The sequence below is a fragment of the Zonotrichia albicollis genome, chromosome Z (assembly GCF_047830755.1).
Source record: "Zonotrichia albicollis isolate bZonAlb1 chromosome Z, bZonAlb1.hap1, whole genome shotgun sequence".
NCBI lineage: Eukaryota > Metazoa > Chordata > Aves > Passeriformes > Passerellidae > Zonotrichia > Zonotrichia albicollis.
Window position 1 is genome coordinate 5642506 of NC_133860.1, and position 14166 is coordinate 5656671.

At 44.4% G+C, this 14166-nt stretch overlaps 1 long non-coding RNA gene across 1 annotated transcript; it reads right to left on the reverse strand.

Annotated features, from left to right (window-relative positions):
• Positions 1-3642: 3642 nt before the first annotated feature.
• LOC141727223 (uncharacterized) lies at positions 3643-10563 on the reverse strand. The gene is made up of 4 exons (XR_012578275.1): positions 9854-10563; positions 7908-8032; positions 6748-7069; positions 3643-3970 (listed from the first exon to the last, which is right to left on the reverse strand). It is a non-coding gene; the product is annotated as an uncharacterized LOC141727223 (long non-coding RNA).
• Between the last annotated feature and the right edge of the window lie 3603 nt (positions 10564-14166).

Here is a 14166-nt window from a genome sequence, read left to right on the forward strand (position 1 = left end):
ATCTTCCCCAAAGGGCAGCCTGCCCCAACACACAAGAAACTGGAAGGGAAAATAGAGTCAGCCGGGAATATGAAGATTAGACTTGTAAAAGCATGGAAATATAACTTCTTTATGCAGTGTAAAATTAGTTAGAAGAAATTCCATAAAAAGCGAGATAGGTCATGAAGGGGTAAGTATGAAAAATCCTCACTCTCAGCCCACCCTCACCACCAGCATTCCTGCATGCTCTGTCAACCAGCAGCAGCCACCAGGCCAAGGGGAGGCTCCCCAGCACAATTCACCCCATGTCCCCCACAGCAGCGTTCCTGGGGCTGCTGCGCTGCAGAGCTGCAGCAGCAACCCCTGACCCAGGCAAAAATGGACCCAAATTTCAGGGCTTAAGAGGTGACATTTTAATGAACTTCCCTTGAAGGAGAACAGAAGGGCAACGATGGCTCAGGTGTTCAATCAGAAAACACTCGAAAATCTCTCACGTAGGGAATTAACATCATTGCATGGAGACAATTGAGAATTTGTAGAATCCTCTCTAAGGAAGAAAGGGGCATTCAAAGGCCCCGGTGATTGTTCCCAAACATTTTCCTGCCTCAGACAATTTCATATTCTTCCCCAAAAGAAGGTTAAGGTTTTTCTGGTAACAAGTCTACCGTTTAAGCTAAAAAATAAATGGCAGAAAACTTAGGAAAAGGTCTTTATTCCAAGTTCCCAGAGATCTGTAAAAGAATCAAGATCTGTGTCTCTCTAGAAAGGCTGGTTGAGACAGACTGGTTTAAATATGCAAAGAAATGGACAGCATTTCCACAGGGCCACTTGAACGCAATTTCTCTTTAAAACCCATTGAAGTACCTTGACTCCAACACCACTCTACGTATTTTACAAAACTCTTGCAAAGATCTGGATATATTCCTTGGCTCACTGACAAGGGAAGGCCATGACTTAAAATCTGTTTTGAGAGCTGCTTCAGATGACAGCTGAGAGCAGCTCATGTGCACTCCTCTGTAACCCTCCAAAACAAAGGGATTTGCTGACAGACTTGTCCAAACTTCAATGTCTTTCACCACTTAGGCAAAGATTTTGCATAAACAAGAAAAAGGTCAAAAAAAACACCCCAAAACTTATAAAGAATTTCCATCAGCCAAAATCGATTCTTAAAATGTGCATAACTTCATAGTACAGGTAGTGGGCTTCCACCCTCTACTGATAAATTTATCTCAGTGGACAAACTTAAGACTTGAAGAACAGAATTGACAGAAGAAATCCACTCCAGATATCATAGAAGCAACAATGAGAGAAGGACTTATAAACAGTGAGAGTTCTTTATTGTTAACATTCAACACTATCATCTTTCAACTTCTTAAACTAACTAAACTTCTTTGAACTAATCCAAGATTTTAAGAAATATTCTACGGCTCAGTGCTAACATAACCTACTGTTCAATACTAACTTAAAAAATCCTAAAACTTAATCTTCTAGTTGAAATAAAAAATCTGGGGTCTGCAGATGTCACCAGGCTGAGGCAGATGTCTGGTGCTAGGACTCCACTCACTGCTGGTCATATTCAGAAATGCGCCTCTGAATATGGGCCAGCTTTTTGTGGAGGTACTGGCACCTGCTCTTCATTTCAGAGTAGCTGGGGCTACCCTGTGAAGAAGAAAGCAAAATTAGGGCATGCAAACTCTTCTGCAGAGTCTACACTCTCATGTCCTTTGCTTTAAAAAAGCCTTGAGGCAGACTCAGCAGTTACCATGGCCCTGCAGCTCTGGTGTCTCACGTACCTGTTGTAGCTGCTGATAATCTGCTAGGATTTGATGATGCAGCCTCTACAAGAAAATAAACATGAGGAATGTTTCTTCACCAGCATAAAATGCAAACTTTGGTAAAACACTAAAAGTTCACTCAGTCTAACTCCAGACATTTTCTTCTCTGTCAGCCACCACTCTTCTGGGACATTTGCAAGAACAAATCTCCCTCAACCAGCACCACCCAAGATCTGCAATTAAGCCTCTCAATAGCCAACAGAAGGAGCCCATGCTCTAAGACTCTGCTTGGGACACCTCTTCCCTTTCTGTTTCATCATAGACAGCTCAAACAGGGGCTTTTGGGCAGGGCCTTGCAAAAATCAGAACCAGCCCAAGCAGTGTCTGAGCATATATGCCAATTCTGCAGGTTCCCATTGTTTCACTGAGCAGTTCCAGGGAATCAAAAACACTGCCGTGATGATGAACCAGTCTTCATGGTTTTATCCTTCTTTACCTGATAGGCTTCAGAGCCTGGAGTCAGAGACTTCCATTGCTCCTGAAACTGTCTGAATTTCTTTGTGGTCTTTTCAATCACAGAGTGTAAATTCCGGTACTCCTCATGCTCTGCATGGAAATCATCCTTGTAGCGCTGGCGTTGCTCCAAGGAGACAATGGCTACGTATTTTCTAATGGGAAAAAATGAGACCATTTTTCTATGAGTGAACTGTAAAAGAACATTCCAGTATGTTTCTAGTCCAAAAAATACATATGTAATATTACACCAAGCACAGGGTAATGCCAAACACAGACACCCAAGCTTTGAGTCTGATGCTCTGGGACTGACAGTTTCTACTTTCAAGCTCATGTGCTTCAAGGGAATGCAGTCAGGTAACTCTAGGAATCAGTCACATTTCTATGACACTTAGTTACTAATAGTTTACATTGTGGAGGTTTTCTTCATTAGTAAGTGAAGCACACTTAGAAAACATTTCCTTTAATTTCAAATGTCAAAGGACAAACAAACCCAGCAGCCTCAGGAAGAGGAGATACATTACTAAATTATTATCTCTTCCTCTGTAGGAAAAGCTTAAATTAATTACATTTACTTGTGACAATACATCTCTAAAACATATTTGTCAGGGAATGCATTTATGGAGTTGAGTGCACAGAGTTGGACTTTTGAGCTACATTCTTTACTGTCTAACACCAAAGCAGTGTTAATGATAATATTTGATTCTTCTAGTGGACAGCAGTTGCATCACTGACCATGGAACTGAGGCATTTGTAACACAGCCACAAAAACAATCTCTATATCAGTCTGAAACTACAGCTACTACCCAAACAGCATCTGCTCCTAAAGAGGGCAAATTCATTAATGCCTAAAGACACTGATGGGAGTCAAATATTCTTCAATCCCTTCTCCCTCAAATCAACAGGCGTGACGTTTATCAAACTCAAGACACAAATCCAATTGAAATGGCAATGAGAAGAATTGATCCCACTTCCCAACACTCTCACACCAATACTTCTTCTCCTCTGGGCCTGAAGATCTTGTTCTTTTTGGAGCACAGAAACACCTTTCACATGGGAATATATAATTCAAATCATCCAGAGATTAATATTTACAAGCAGTAAATCCTCAACAGGATGAAGTTCAATCCCAGGACAGACAGCAGTTTGTGCCAAGCATGCATCCCAGATACACCTGACTAGTGTGCAGGAGGAGTTTGAAAAGAAAACTCCAGATGCCTTGCTACATTTTGGGAGGCACTGGCGCAATGTGAGCCAGGGCCCTGCCGTGCCCGCTCCAAAGGCCGCAGCTGCCCCAGAGCCCCAGAGCTGCAGGAGGCCTGACTGCCCTTGACAACATCCCTGCTCTCACACAAGCTGGCAGCAATTTCCAGTGTTTCACCACACACACACTTCTCCCTCCCCTCCTGCACTGCAAATTCAATGTAGGGATGCAGCACCACTGCTGCAGCTGAGCCTGTGCAACTGCACTGCAGGAAGGGAGAGTCCGTCTGGGCCTAACCCACCTCCGTGTTCATCTCTGCTCTGAGCTTTCCAGGCCCAAATAAATCTGCTCAAACTCATCCTTTCACCACAGGAAAGAGCTGGACACTGCACCCCACTGAAAGCTGCAAGAGTTAACGGCTACTTTGCTCACCTCAAGTAGTCTGGTTGGTCGCTTATTGCAGAGCATGTGGAGGCAATGGAAGTCTCTTTTCTTGCTCCTGCAGAGAAGCAGAATTTTGACATCCGTCATCAGGAGGTCTTCAAAAGTTCAAAAGAACCCCATTGGATAGTCTTGAAAAAGTCCTTCAGTGTTCTTCTCATAGCAAATTACTCAGAAGCATTAACAACTTTTAACAATAGGGCACATAAGACCTTCTCCAAAGTAGCCCTGCCTGGGAGGTAGATAGAAGGAATGGCCACTGTATTCTACAGGTTGTGCATTCCCACAGTGTTAGCCCCAGCTCAGCTTTTCCTATTTGAAGGCATGAGGCGGCATCTGCACAGCCATCTGCACAGCCATGCAGAAAATTATGCAGCTTCAAAAGACAACAGCTTGAGAGAAATCAACGTCGAGGTTCCAACAAAAAAGAAAGAAGAGAGCTGAAGTTCTTTTACTGCCATGTTTCTATCCCCACTTCCCTGCTGCTTCCAGAGGCCCACAGTTCCGATGAGAGCCTGCACTCATGTCAGCAGGAAAGCCAATTCCATTCTATAGGGCTTACTGGCACTAAGACTCCAATATCCTGCAGTCAAAACTCAGTGCTTCTCATTAATGTGGCAGGTTGGGGCAGGAAACAGCTCTGCATTTGTGACTTGCCCTTTGCCTCTTGGGAAGCATTGCACACATAACCTTGAAGCCCTCTTTCCAAAGAAATGTTCAAGAATTACCATGATAATAAAGAGAACTGCCATAAGAAAAAGTCAGCTGAAACAGGAAGGAATACTCAGGAGCTTGGAAATCTCTCTCGGCTTTCTATTTCAAGTTTTGTGTCAAGCATAAAATTCCCACATATTCCTTTCCATTCCTTATCAGCTTCCACTGCCGTTGTTTGCATAAAGGAATTTTGCTAAAACTCAGCCATTCTTGACAATTTCTAAGCTACCTGAGCTTCAATTCTTGAGGAAAGAGCTGTTGTGTGATCGTCCACTTGCTTTTGTTGATTTCCTTTGTATAGCAGAAGTATAAAAAGAAGTGGAAAAGTGGTAATACAACTGGACAGAAATACCAATAGTCATAGTATGTTCAATAAAACTTGGAAGAACAGCTTTGCTGTGAGCATTTCATTTCCAAAAGTGCATTTCCTCTCATATGGCTCAGTCCATATGAAAGCATCCTAAGCCCCCACTTGAAACACAGCACATATTTTTCCTTCATAGCTGGGCAGAGTTTGGGAACTGGTTCTTCAAGAAAGCTGCTCATGTGTTTATAGATTCAAGCAGAAATCCTTCCAAAGGCATTCCAAGGTTTGCAGGCACCGTGTGTATGTCCAGAAGAAATGTGGAAAGGCCATCTCAAAGCACCTGTTTCTACAAGCACACCACCACTCGCAAGAGGCATCTGCACACTCCAAACCTGCCTCCAGGCTGAACCCAACTTGGAATTTGCAAGGTCAAACTCCAAAGGAGGCAATCCCCAGATTTAACAAAGCAACTGAACTCTGCCCTGCTGGGTGTGTCCCTGTCATCAGAAATCAAGCATTCTTTATGTGTTTCTGTTTAGCTTTTCAATGTTGTTTTCAGTCTGTACCACTTCCACAGCTTTTGAAAAAATAAATTCTGCAGCTAGGATGGGGAGGAAACTCCCAGCCCAGTTCAAAGTAGAACTCCAGGAAACCACAGCTTGCGTTTTGTAGCTTTTGAAGTTTCCATGAAAAGGCTGAGTTCAACAAACAACCATGGAATCCCTGAGATTTGATTGACAGGTTTCAGTCAACCAGTCTGCAATACATGTGTGACAGGTTTCTGCCTTCATCATGCAGTCTTGAAAATCTGCTGATTGAAAAAGTGCAGTCTCAGCCAACACTTGGCATTTTACTAGAAACCTGATGGAAAGAAAAATAATCCATTTCCTCTGGCTTCTAGTGTCTGGCTCTTCCTTTTAACCGGCTTCTCCCCAAAGAAATCTATTTCAAATTCATTTGTTCTTGATTGGTTTTGCACTACTTTGAGAGAAAATTTCTAAAAATCCATGCACTTTTAGAGAAGGTTCCAGCAGCACAAGTTCTGGGCTTTGCTGTTTTTACCTTTTAAACCAAGAGTTACAATGTAATATAATGGGGAAAAAAATAAAAAAGTCTTGATTTTTCATGACCATCCAGCAGAGAGAATGGTATAGCAGTAATGTAGAGCAGTGCCTTCGTGTATCCAGTGCTGACTTTCAAATCTCCCTTTCCACAAGGTGGAAAGCAAGAGCACAATTAACTAATTCAGAATGCCTTCAAAGAAGGATGTTCCCATAAGATAAGCCACCACAACAGGAATTTGAGAGAAGCACAATTGGCAAGAATAAAAGCACAAAGCCTTTGCCTAACAGAGGTGAGGGTTTAAAATTAAGACACCAGACAAAAACCTCCACTGTAGAGACTGTGGGTAAGGAAAATCAGTGCTTGCATGGCTTCTAGCCCAAGATGTGGGAACAAGCTGTGACCACCCTGTGAATCCTCGAATCTTGGACAGTATAAAGGTGGTACCTCCAGAGAGACCTGGGGACCCCCACCACTGAGAAGACCAAGGGTTAAGAAGGACAGGTTGGACAACAGAGAGTCCATGTGGTGATGATATCTCCCCACTTGATGTCTCTCTCTTCCCCTTCCCCTGCCTCTCTTCTCTCATTCCTATCTCCCTAGCTTGCGTTTCCTGTTCAATAACATTTTTACTATTGCCTGTGGAAAAGGGTCATGCTTGCACCTTAATTTAGGCAGAAGCTTCTCTGAATTACCAAATCTTTACACCACACTTATCCACACAGGAGTCAGGAAAACCAGCACATCAATACCTTCATCGAAATCCAGGCGGTGCCACTGCTTCAGCCTCCCCAGTTCATTTTTCTCCCCACTTGAGTTGGGGATCTCCTTCTGCTCCCTGGCAGTTTTTGGGATGCTGGAGCTCCGAAATTTCTCTGTTTGCTGCACCACATGGGTGCACGGGGAAACAGAGCCGGCACTTGGAGACACGTCCGAAGAGAACAGAGATGTGGAAGGCAGAAGGAAGGAAGAAAAGTGGCCACCAGCTGCTGGCTGGACAGGACTGGGCTGGTGGCCAATTCTCCTCTTCTTGCTCGTCACAGGACTGGTACAGTCAGAAGCCAGAGGCCGTTTCTGCATCAATAACAAAATCATTCATTCATTAACTTATATGATCAGGATCAAACTTTGCTCCCAGTCTGGAAAAGCAGCATTTCTGAACTGGGCCAATTTGAACACACATCTTTCCACACTAAAAAGAGCATTCAAACCAGAAGTTCTGCAGGTAAATAAAGGCTCTGTCTCATTCCTACATTCCCATCTTAGCACTCAGCATGTCCTACTTCAAGACTGTAGCTAAAATTCTTTGGAAGAAAGACACTCCCTTCAGGAGCTCCATCAAAGGCTTCCCCAAATGAGAAGGTCCTGCACATCATTCAGATGACAATCTTGCACCACCAGCAAGTCTGCTAAAATTTACCATACAGTCCAGAATGTTAAAAATGCACAAAATACCTGAGCTGGTCTTACTGCAGCATCTCTCTCAGAAGGCCCTGGAGATAACGCTTGACTGGTGTTGGTGGTGTTCTGAGATGGAGCTGATTTTCTGTATGGATGGGCCAATATTTCATGTTACAAAGCCTAAGTATCAACTGTCCAAATTCGCTCCTTGCAGGGAAAACAGAGTCCTTCAGTGTCAGGACTGAAGGAAACAGCATGAAGCTGAGTTCAGGGAGCTTTAGGCAGGATATCAGGAAAACATTCATGGCCCAGAGGGTGCTTGAGCCCTGCAACAGGCTCCCCAGGCCAATGGTCACTGCAGGAGGCATCAAGAAGTCTTTGGACAACACTCTTGGGCACCTGCTGTGCTTCTCATGGTGTCCTGTGCAGGGCCAGGCACCATATTCTCACAGTCTAAGCTTCATTAACCAGGGATTTCTCTTTTTTCCTTTCTCTGAGTGACTGAACTTACCGAGAAAGTATTAACTTCAGCTTCTGTCTGTCTATTTCGGTGTAGCCAGGCCAATCAGTCTGAAGGGTTTGAAATAGATGTTCCTTCAGACTGAAGCAATTATCCTTTGCATTCCACTTGGCTACCTACAGGCAGACGTGTAGGAAAACAAATCTTTATTATGCTTGCTGCATGCAAACTAGAGAAATGTGATTGGTCCTGAACAGCTGCTTGTGAGCACTCTGTCTCAATTAATCAATGCGCACATGCCCAGGTGTAAATGAATTGAGGATCATACCTTCCTCAAGACAAATACAAAGTCACCTCCAAAAAGTAAATTGAGGTAGTAAAACCTGAAGACCACTGATATCAAAAGTGCAGGTTTAGACTTCATCCCCTGACACCTGCTCAGAGTTCCACAGAAAAGCCCATTGGGAAAGTCTCCATCAATTTGAACCCTCAAACACACTGAATAACTCATCTAAGACACCACTAACATCTGTCACAACTTTGACTTTTCTTCTTGAAAATATGATAAACATTCATAATTTGGGTCTGTGTTGATGCCTGTCTGCCCACAGCAGAAAAAGAAATGTAAAAGTAACAAAGATACCCAGAATCAGGGATTCACTTCTTCAAAGCTGAACTCAGGTTGTGTTGGAAGGGAAGCAAGGGTGTGTGTACCACATCTCAGCAAGCTCACACTGTCCATTTCAGACCTATACAAAATAAAGCCCCACTTACTCTGATGTCCACAAAAGCCTGAGCAAGGCATCTCAGGCTGCAGGGCTGCTCACACAGAACTTTCAGAATGCAAACCTGGACCCTGAGGCAGTTCACACCTCCTACAGCACACTGACACCACAGAAATCTCGTCAAACTTTGCAATGGAACAGGAAAAATGTTTCCATCCATTGCCTTCTTAGGAGCTGAGCTTTGAAAATGTATAATCAACTTGAAATCTAAATGGGCTACTTCAGCTGGGAGCGCAGAACATGGCCCTCGTTATATTGTGAATATTTTCAGGATGAAAAAGCCTGCCACTGCCCTGGGCAAACCTAGCAACAAACTTCCCAGGTTCAGGGAATGAGTTCTTAAAAGTCACTGTGGGATCAACCGAAACTGTATTGAATTTTCCTCCCTTGACTAAGTTCCAAGACACTGTTTGCCTAGCTAAAGAGGAAATGTTCCCACTTGATATATTAATGCCAGCATAATTCAGCAACACTCTAGGGGAAAAGGGAATTTTGAAAAGGGAATGAGAGAAATATTGCATCTTTCAATGCATGTGCATCCTATTGCTGGCTGTGAAAATCAAATACCAGTGGAATTTAAAGGACCACTGGAGAAGTTATTGATTAATTGAGTTCCAAGAAGAGGGAATATTTAAACCACGTGACAGCAAAGAAACCCTCTGCTCAAAGTTTGGCTACCATCTTTATCATGGAGGATGTGCCTGGAACACCCCTGGAAGAAAATCCCCACAGATCCCAGAGAAGTCAAGTACTATAGAGAGGCCACTAACTGTGTTCAAATGAAATACTGGCCTCTGCAGTTCCTGAACTCCTCTGCCCTGGAACTTCTTCCAGGAAATTTTAAGTGCAGTCATAAACCATTTCACACAATCAAGGAACCCCTGTGAAGTTACTCCTTGAAGCAGTTAAACAGTGCACAGAAAAGAAAGAGAATGGAATAAGGCATGAGGAGCAACAACATTACAAAGTGTTACTCATTGCCAGCTATTCTAGAAAAACAACAATGCCCCAAAATTTTCAAGTTTTCTTTCTTTTTGTCACATGGACCTGCAGCTTGAGACCTCTGGATGAAGTTGATGGAAAAACTTTAACAGGGAGCATTTCCAAACTTATTTGTCCAGATGCAATTTAAAGAGTAGAGGAACAAGTGACAATTAGGAAGAAAAGAAGAGTGTGGTGGTAATAATGCTGGCACAAACTCCACCATCTCACCTGCTGAAGGATCTTGGCAAGGGTGCCCTTGTCCTTTTGCATGACTCCATCTCTCTGCAAGCGAGCAAGTAACTCTGGCTTCTTGTAAGTCCTCAGAGCAAGTAAATGAATCACCCTGTCCCTGTAGGGTCGCCGATAAACAGCACTGCAAGGCTTCTGTTCATTCTCTGCAGGCTTCGTGGGCTTTGTTCTCTTCTCCTCAGGGGCGGGACATGAAGTGTGTGATTTGGCTCTTCTCACATCTGCTTGTTTTCCCAAAGGAAAGGAAAGCAGAAAAAGAAGTGTCAAATGGGAAGTTGGCAGAACGCAAAAGAGTTGATTAAAATGTCTTGGGGACAGAGCTGATTTTGAATATCCTTGTGGAATTCCTTTGAACTCACATATTCTCTGATTCTGTGAAAAAACCTAGTCCCTAACTGGTCCTGTATGGAGCATGTTGCAAAGGTACCCTGGACTCTACCAGCAACCAGACCTGTCTCACCTGAGATTTTTTGTGCCAGCCTAAAGTAGATGTGGTAAAAATTCTCCAGTTGACTCTCTAATGCCAGTTCTCACACCCCAGTAACTCAATGTTAAATATTCCCTTAGGATCTATGTAGATCACCACCAAGAATCACACAAATCACTGAAATGTAAAACAGCACATCCCCAATGAGAAATTCAGAAGTCAACTTTTGTCTCTCCAAAAAGCCACCACCATGCTGCCCAAAAATGCTCTGCACTAGGCTAAGGCAGAGCAAGAGCTGCACTTGCAGCGGCAGGGATGTCCCTGCAGGCAGGTGACTGCAGCCACAGCCAGGTCAAAGCCTGTTTTGCTCAGGGCAGCTGGCTGGGCCTGGCTCAGCTCACTGCTGCAGGCAGTGCCACTGAGTGCCTGGAAGGGGAATGTGCACCTGGTGTCTGCCTGGAGCCAGGCTCCTTGGCGAAACAGCACTCAGAACAGATCAATACAAATGGCACCTCCTAAGCACATTGTGCTTTGTGGGAAATGTTGGAATCCGTGGGCAAGATGACATCAATATATTCCTTTCAATTTCCTTGAGAAGAGCCCAAGGTAGTATTGGGGCAACATTCACTTATTAATGACCAAGACAAATAATTCAATCAAGTATGGTTTCGGTCTTGAACATAGGAAATTCTCTATGCAACTTCTTCAATGTAATTTTCTTTCCATTTCCCAATTAAATTTCAATGGTTAAAGACAGTTGATAGGTCTTCCAAAACCTTAACTTCCAAGTCTGTGAATTTAAGTGCATAAGACGGTAAAAATCTTGACCTCCATGCTCCAAATTCCAACCCATCAGGCAGTACGGGAACAACATACAGGCAGGCTTTCTCAGGGGAAAACAAACCAGTGACTGAATGCAGTGACAAGTGACTGCAAGTCTGACCTGAGGCCAAACCACCTCCAGGTTGAGATCTCTGAACACAAGAGATCCCCTTTTCAATGAATATGCTGCAAAAATGAATTACCAAGTGGAAAATCTTACGGACATTGAGCAAAATATGAAAGCCAACCATACCTCCAAGTGGGTTATACAATTTGACAACCTGTGCACTTCCACTGTGCGACGCCTCGCTGGTATTTGGCTAAAATGGGAAAGAAATTTTCTGTAAAATCTTCAGCCTAATCTTCATTACTGCTGATTAACTAGGCCCTCCATTTTTAACAAGAGCTGTATTTGCAAAGGTTTGCTGTCACAGCGTCAAAAAGGGCTGCTTTGACACAGCTCTCCCTCTGAAAGCAGCCGGCTACAAAAGTGCCCTGAGAGATCCACCCTCACTTGGCCTCTAATGCAGCCAAGCCCTCCAGTAGCAAGTCATCCTTTCCCAATTGCTGGAATTTATAGGCACAAGCTTCCCTTGAAATCAAGTGCCTGAGTACAAGTGAACTGGTCAGTGCTAAGCTAAAAATCCAGAGAGGGGCACAAAGGATTTGAAAGTCAGGGCAGCACCTGACACTGGGATTTATTTGGCATTAAGGAAGTACATCCTGGAGTCAGCTCCAAGAATAACTTCAACTGCAAAAAGATGAATTTCAACTGTAACAGGCCCCAAAACCCTTTCTCTTTTCCTCAGCTCTAGATGCAATTATTTCCATAGATGTAAAATATTTTATTCTAAGTTATAGGAAATAGTTCATCCTAAGTTAGTCAGAGATTACAAAATTTGGGTGCCTGGCTGAACTCATCATTTAGTACAGATTATGACATGTCCCATTGGAACTCAAAATCACTCAGATGTCTATTGACACAAGCATATTTTTTACAAAAACAATTACTGCCATCCATCTGCCTAATTTGGAAGGCAAAATTGGCTGAAATAAAATCTTAAAAGCCATGATAAATGGACTGAAACTTGTGGACTAATTACCATGAGGAGGGAGACATCACTACACAATAGAAGATAAAATATTACTCTATGGAAGGAATTCCGCAATTAAGAAGAAATGAAAATAAATTTCTATGCTTACAAAAAGTGTATCAATAATTAGAAAAGATTTGAGATGAGGTGCATGTGGCTGCAGTTCTCCACTATGCATGACAGCTAGGAATAAATAATGGCTATTCCTAATACTTGAAAAAAATTTAGACAGTTTCCTTTACCCTTACGTGTTCAGTGAGTTCCATACAAACTGGGAACCATGAGAAATCCATGCATTTTGGCCATGAGCCATGTCCAGAGCATGAATTTCCTGAGTGTCACAGCATGGAGAATATCTGACTTTCACTGGTACCTCCTCTGTATCATCCCTGAGTGCCACTTGCAACCGTGAAATCAACCTCCCACTTCCACTGGCACCTTCTCCCTATCATTACCTGAGAACCACTTCCTGCAGACAATCTCCCACTTCCACAGACACCTCCTCTGTGTCATCCGTGTGAGTCGCTTCCCCCCGGGCAGCTGCCTCAAAGGGGCCCTTGGAGCACCAGTGGGGCCCCAGCCCTGTCCAACAGCTCCCGCGGGCTCAGCAGCACCTGACACCAACATCATGGCCAAGCCCCCACCCGCTGCCAACCCACAGAGCCCCACACCTGCCCCTCACCTCTTGCTCCTGGCACCTCTGGCTCACCCTGACGCTCATGGCAGTGCCGGTGGGGACCCTGTGGGACGCAGTGCGGATTGGGGCCCTGCGGAACTCACTGGATCCTGCCCAGGCCCGCAGCTCCGCCATCCCACTCTGCCTCGGCTGCTCCAGCTCCCACACAGACACTGATCCTGCTGAATAATCTGCAAATGCAGAATACTACTTAGGAAAATGTGTTCCTGGATGCTTGTCCTTTGTGGCTTCCAAGGCTCATCAACAAGAAGGGAGATGATTGCCATGAAACAAGAACTAGCCAACAAGCTGGAAGCGATGGCCAGGCCTTGGAAAGGCAGGCGACTTCTTGGCTGAATTGCCTTGTTGAGGTGGAAGGCTTGACAGGCTTCAGTGACCTCAGACACAGGGCAGGTTAGCAAGGCCTGGGAAGAGGGATGCACCACTCATGGTGGACACAAAGAAAGTAGAATTTATGGACATAAGGACATTTGGCAGAACCCCTGAAAGAAGGAATTATCTGATAAAGGCAATGCAGCAACTGTGCTGAATCAGCTCTGTCAGGGAAAAAAGGCCGTTCCAGCTTTTTACGCAAGGAACCTCACTGTGAATAAGGGGAGATTGGGCATGCAGACTAATGAGCATAAGAAGGGAGAGGGTCATTACCAAACAGCAGAAAGTATACTCATTTTGGAGAGAATTAGGGAAACTTAGAGTCAATGAACACTAATTCCTTTCTTTGCTCAAATGTATAAACACTGAAATGTTCTGGTTGTTGCGCTGTTGCCTTTGTGAATTTGTCCCTGAGCCACCCTTCCTGCACAGAACTGTAAATCATTACCTCCACGCCGTGGGTGGATTGGGCTCTTGAACAACGGGTGCTGCAACCAGCCAAGTTGGAAAAACACTCGCTGTGGCTCTGACACCCCCGCTCTCGCTGCAGCCGCCAAAGGCTCTGAGCGGTCCTGCCCTGTGCCGGTGACAATGGCCACGTGTCCTTGGAAACGGGGGGTTCCATGTGCCAGGCTGGCCGGGATGTCACTGAGGAGCAGGACACGACACAGTCCGGGCAGAGGGATTTCACAATGGGCACAGGTAGGGAATGCCCTGCCCTGTCCCATCACTGACTCTGCTCATTTCCAAGTGCAGAAAGGGGCACCCCACCAACCCCAGTAGCGGCAGCTGTGCAAAGCAGGGCTAATGAAGTGTTTCTGAACAAAAGTGCTGCACTTGGCTCTCTCTGAGGCAAAGGAGCAGCTCAACACCTCTAACC